We start from the raw sequence: 5,620 nt of genomic DNA, 5'->3' as shown, positions 1-5,620 counted from the left end.
TAAAAATGAAAAAAAAAACCACTGTTATTGACGGCCCGATGAACTTAAGAAGTTGAGTTCCACCAGTTGCTGTCCGATGTAGAATGCTCATGAGCTCCTAGCTCTTAAGTTGCACGGCTTCTGTTCTTTCCTTCTTTTCTTTTTCCTTCATGAATTGAAGTGCAGCTTCGTTCATTACCTTTCTGCTTCTTATTTTTTTAGTGAAAACGCAGGGGCAGGCGCTCAGTACTCTACCTTTTTGTAGACAAAAGCGTCGCCCCAAAGTAGGAGAAACCCCAACCTTATTTCCTTGCCCCGGGCAAACGCTTCTGCATTTTCTTGAAGCTCTGACGTCAAGGTATATAAATCTCCAAGACCGATTTCATTCGCCGCAGTAGAGCGTCCGTGCCGTCATTAATCGAAAAATAAGTGGAGCAGTGAATAGTGTATAAGCCTCACATTGGCACCATTGTATGATATAATGGGGACTCTCAAGCTCCCAGTATTGAATCTACAAAGCTGAAAATTTTGCACAATTAACCGAAGAAGCGTGTTGCGCAATAAACAAAACGGAAAAGAAATTCAGCATTTCTCAAGGAGCCGTCAGATGTTATCTCCCTCCATAATCAGTCACTTACGTAGCCTCGCTCGGCAGTCGGCAATGGCGCCACGAGGCACCTCAAAAGACAGAAGCTGGTCTACATCCTATTCATTGCCTGCTCCATACAAGCCAGGGAACGATTGAGCGGATTTTTAACGAGCGTATACCTTCCGACCTCAAACGGATGATGCAAGCAAACAGATCCAGAACGTAATAGAACTTAAAAGTAGCCACAGGGAGAAAAATGCACGAAATGTGAGACAACGAACATCAGGCTGGAGGACAAGTGGTACGATGTGATAGGACTGATTTTTCATGGTGTGACAAAAATGTCCACCTTATAGCATGGGGAAACCTGACACCCCTGATACAAAAGGGCAGTATCTATCTATCTATCTATCTATCTATCTATCTATCTATCTATCTATCTATCTATCTATCTATCTATCTATCTATCTATCTATCTATCTATCTATCTATCTATCTGTTATATTCAGTTTCGTTATTCATTTCGGTTCTTTATTCCCCAGGGGGCGCTTCTGTTCTTCATTATATATATTGGTTGTATATGTTAAATAAACGGCTTTTTACTTCGGGACGGCTGGAGTCTGACCAGGCCCCGCACACTCTCAAGTTCAACAAATGGCCACAGAGGGCGAAAAATCAATCGAGGCGCGTTTCAGCATAAGCGCGCAAGTGGAGCTACTGTAATTTGGTCGAATAGTTTAATTTGTGCTTTCTCTGCTAGGGGCGCTGAACATGCTGAATTTTTTAATTTACACAAACCATTGACATGAACAATCGAGGTGTCTAAGGATGCTTTTTTACCTCAGGCAAATAGGCAGTTGATTTTCTTTTAATTTGATTGTTGAAGCTGCTTTTTAGTCATAGCGTCAAGGTTTTTGTGCTCGATTAACCACCGACAGCCGACAGCCTATTGGTATCGATGTGTTTCCTGGCCGTTGGCGTTCGAATACTACGGCGGTAAAACATTTCCGAAAGCATGCTGGTTTCGTCTGCGAGTCATTACATAGACTTGCTGTAAGAAGGTCTACTCTTGGCAAAGAATAGTGCCTCATTTTGTTTAGGCGTTGACTATCATAATGAATGCGGCGGAGGTTGAGGGAGTACGCTTGAAGGTACGTTTTTATGCCGTTGATCTCCATAACACCGTAAGTACGCAAACCGATGTCGCAGAACACCCGATGCATCATTGTGTGTTCTCCGTCATCGCTTGTTTGCTGTATGCCTACTAATTCTTCATTTCTTCAAGTGTTGTATCCTCCTTTTGTCCTTGTTCTCTTGTGCTTCACTTACAGTATGTCGTTCCGTCAGCTGTAATGCGCATTTGCAAAACCAATACGTTTGATAAGACGCAGTGGTTATCATAATTTCACTACACGTGTATTAAGCTGGCACATGTGGTTCAGATACAGATACCTGTATGCGAACTTGCACGACGTTGATGCGGAGATTAGGATAATTATGACACCCGTAAGGAAGAGGCAGCTGACGGCCGTATAAGCTGTTGCGTTCTTTCCGCCAAACTACCCGGCCTGGTAGTGCTGTAAAGATGCTGTATAAAAGTCCCACGCGGTGACAGGGAAATTAATATACTTAGCAGCCGACCGTACGTTTTGTAGCTTAGGTCTTCTTTCTTGTGCGTTTGTGCTACCCTTATTAATGAGGGCCGCCGTTCCTGCGACCCGGTCGCAGGAGTGGAAAGGGTGGGTAAGCGTTATAGTGCCCTGGTCGTTCGAACGCTTAGGGCCCGAAAGCGTTAGGTTCACCCAAATAGACGCTGAATAATGGTTTGGCTTGGCTCCGTATATTATTTTTAAATAGGTGGCGCTAAAGCGATGAACGCGACGATCGAGGCCTGAATCGGTGCCTCCGTTCTGTGCGTGCGGTCTTCGCCTGTGTCCGTGGCTGTGGAGAATTAAGTGATTGTAGCTGTTTGATGTCGTTAAATGTGAGAGCTTGTGGCGAAGTGATTGAGTATGGCCGTAGTAGTTCTGCCCATGTAGTGTTTTGCGCACTTCACCTGTGGCTGTGACTGATCGTGTTGCCCAATAGCTTTGTGGAAAGCGACGTGGTTTGTGTGGATGTCATCGCAGCGTTTGCCAGCTCCTGGGTGGCCCGTGTGCCAGTTATTGATGGCGTTGCCCAGTAGCTTTGTGGAAGTTGGTGTACCTTGTGTGGAATTCGTTGCCGCTTATGACTGCCTTAAGTATAGGTGGTCACGCTGCCTTTTGAAGCGCGTCGAGCGCGAGAAACTTCACCGATTTTTTTTGTAAACAACGTGGACGTCTCGAAATGTTAGCTAGAAATCAACCAGCAGCAAGCCAAGTCTTTATTTTGTGTTTTTTCGAGCTTATGCTCATGCGAGCAGCAGAAGGACAAAAGGTCCGTTACATAATGTCAGTTCCATAAAATCAGCTTTGCCGCAAAACAGTCATGTTATGCCGTGAAGCACATGTAATGTATTGCGGTAAAGTATATGAAAAAGTAGGCAGGGACCACTGCGTTACTGGGGCGATTTTCTTGTATCATGGTCCTGGCCGTGCGCGGACAAGGAAAAATCACGGTCGAAGCGCATGGCACAAACCTTGCCAACGCTTCAATTGGAAAAAGAAAGAAAACGAATTGGAGTGGGTGATGCTTGGAGTGGGTGATGCCAAAAACAAAGCCTTGACTTCTGTATTATCAAAGCAGTTCCGAGAATAGTCAACCATATTCCAAGCTCCTGCATTATTTATGATTGATTAAAGTATATTCATATATTGTGCACCAGCCTTAGCGCCAATTCTGATGTACTTTAATGATGTAAGTTTAATAACACGTGGCAAATATATAATTTGTGCTGTATGGTGTTGTGCTGTTTATAAGCTGCTGCTTTCATGTGGTAATGTGTAGATTGGCTGGAAGAGTTGATGCATCCTCCTTATAGAACTCATTGAAAGGTGAACCACCTGTCAAGCCATCATTGTTCTTGCTGTTGTACACCAGATTTCACAAACATGGGGATAGTTATGATACAGAAAGAGTAGTTGAGGCTTAATATATCCAGATGCATGCACAGGAGTGCGGGAGCCGACCATCTATCTCTCTAACTCAGGTTGAATGTGCCTACATGAGTAACATGTAACACTTGTTAAGTGCCTGGTTTCTTTTATTGTTAGCTTAGTTTGTGTTTTTTCTCCCATTTGTAGGTTTTAGTGTGTGTTGCTGTGTATGTATATAATTGCTTCCAGAGTGGCTTTCTTGTTGCTAATAAATTTACAGAAGGCAGCGTTCTTCATTTTGTGCATCAGACAGCAAGTGAGCATGTTTCAAAGGATGTTGGATTTTGTTGCCATAAGCAACAAAAAGGCATAAGCATATAGACTGCTTGCTGGAGGTACTCTTTATAGCATTAAGGATATTATCATGCTGATAACTCTGTGCACAATAATTAGATCACATCATGTCTGACATGTCTTCTTGCCACCATGAAATCTTGTCAGATGCATAACACGGGACATACACCACAGATCTTGGCCAGCCATTCTCATTTGCGATCTCGACCTCCTACCACTGAGCAGACTGGTCCAAGAGACCAAACATGCAACTTTTATCTGATTAAATGTAGTGTATGTTGCACAAAATTAGATGTCAGGTGGTGTTGTTGACACAGATACATATCTGTGAGCCTCATAAACTAATGTCAAAAGATAGAGAATAATACCCATGAAATGCCCTCTTGGTAGGATGGCAGTACCATTCTCTTGCAGAGATAAATAACAACCATGCAGTAGTATCATGATATCAAGCTGAACAATAATTTACTCCAACAATAGTTTCCTTCGTGGAACATTGCACTGATAGTCTTGAAATACAATACCCATTGCTAACAGAAGGCCTTCCAAATTATGCATGACAGGAGGGCATATTTTAGGAAGCAAGAATGAAAACGGAGCCGGTTAACTATGAAACTTGTGAATGCAACTCTGCAGAAGTTAGAAAAATGAACCAAATGGAATAGTTTAAAAGTAAGTGGTTTAGAGACAAAAGGCCATTTTATTCCATGCCAGAAAAGCAAGCAGAGGTTGAAATGCTTTCCACATACATACCTTCAAGGTGCATGTACAGGGTCTGTCCTGAGAGTAATGTCAGTAAGGCGATTAAAAATAATTTATTGATTTTGTTGTTACAAAAAGTTTAAAAATCTTCAAAATACTCTCCTTTTGCGTCAATACATCGGCTCCAGCGAGACTTCCAGCTCTCGAATGCGTTGTGGTAGTCTTCCTCCGGAATGGCATTTAATGCTGTGGTGCTAGCTGCTTTAATCACATCCGCTGTCCCAAAATGATTGCCTTTCAGGGGTGTTTTGAGGCATGGAAACAGAAAAAAGTCGGGGGGGAGCCAAGCCCGGGCTGTACGGGGGCTGGGGGATCGTTGGCCCCACTGCATTAACCAGGTAGTCGGTGACGATGAAGGCACTGTGGGCCAGCACATTATCGTGGTGCAACTTCCAGTTGTGTGCAATGTCCGGCCGGATATGTTGAACCCTGCGTTTCAGTCTTTCGAGGACATCCACATAAAATTTGGAGTTCACAGTGGTTCCAGGTTCTTCAAACTCATGATGAACCAGTCCGTGGATGTCAAAAAAAAAAAAAATGAGCATGATCTTGATCTTTGATTTGCTCACCCTGGCTTTCTTCTGGGGAGGGGACGAGTGTGTGTGCCACTCAGATGATTGCCTTTTGGTCTCCAGGTCATATTCAAATACCCAAGTCTCGTCTTCTGTAATGACGTTGTCCAAAAATTTTCGCTCACATTTGCACATGTTGAGATTTTCTTGGCATGTTTCAACGCGGTGTGACTTTTCGTTGTCAGTGAGCACTTTTGGAACCATTTTCGTGCACGCCTTCCGCATGCCGATATCGTTTGTAACAATTTCATGAACTTGAGTTTTCGAAAGGTTTAACATGTCGGCCATTAAACGAACACTTAATCGCTGGTCTGAGTTCAACAGTTCCCTCGCTCGTGTCACATTGT

The sequence above is a fragment of the Dermacentor andersoni genome, chromosome 5, assembly GCF_023375885.2.
Source record: "Dermacentor andersoni chromosome 5, qqDerAnde1_hic_scaffold, whole genome shotgun sequence".
Lineage (NCBI taxonomy): Eukaryota > Metazoa > Arthropoda > Arachnida > Ixodida > Ixodidae > Dermacentor > Dermacentor andersoni.
The sequence above is the reverse complement of the archived record's forward strand: the minus strand, read 5'-3'. Positions refer to the sequence as shown.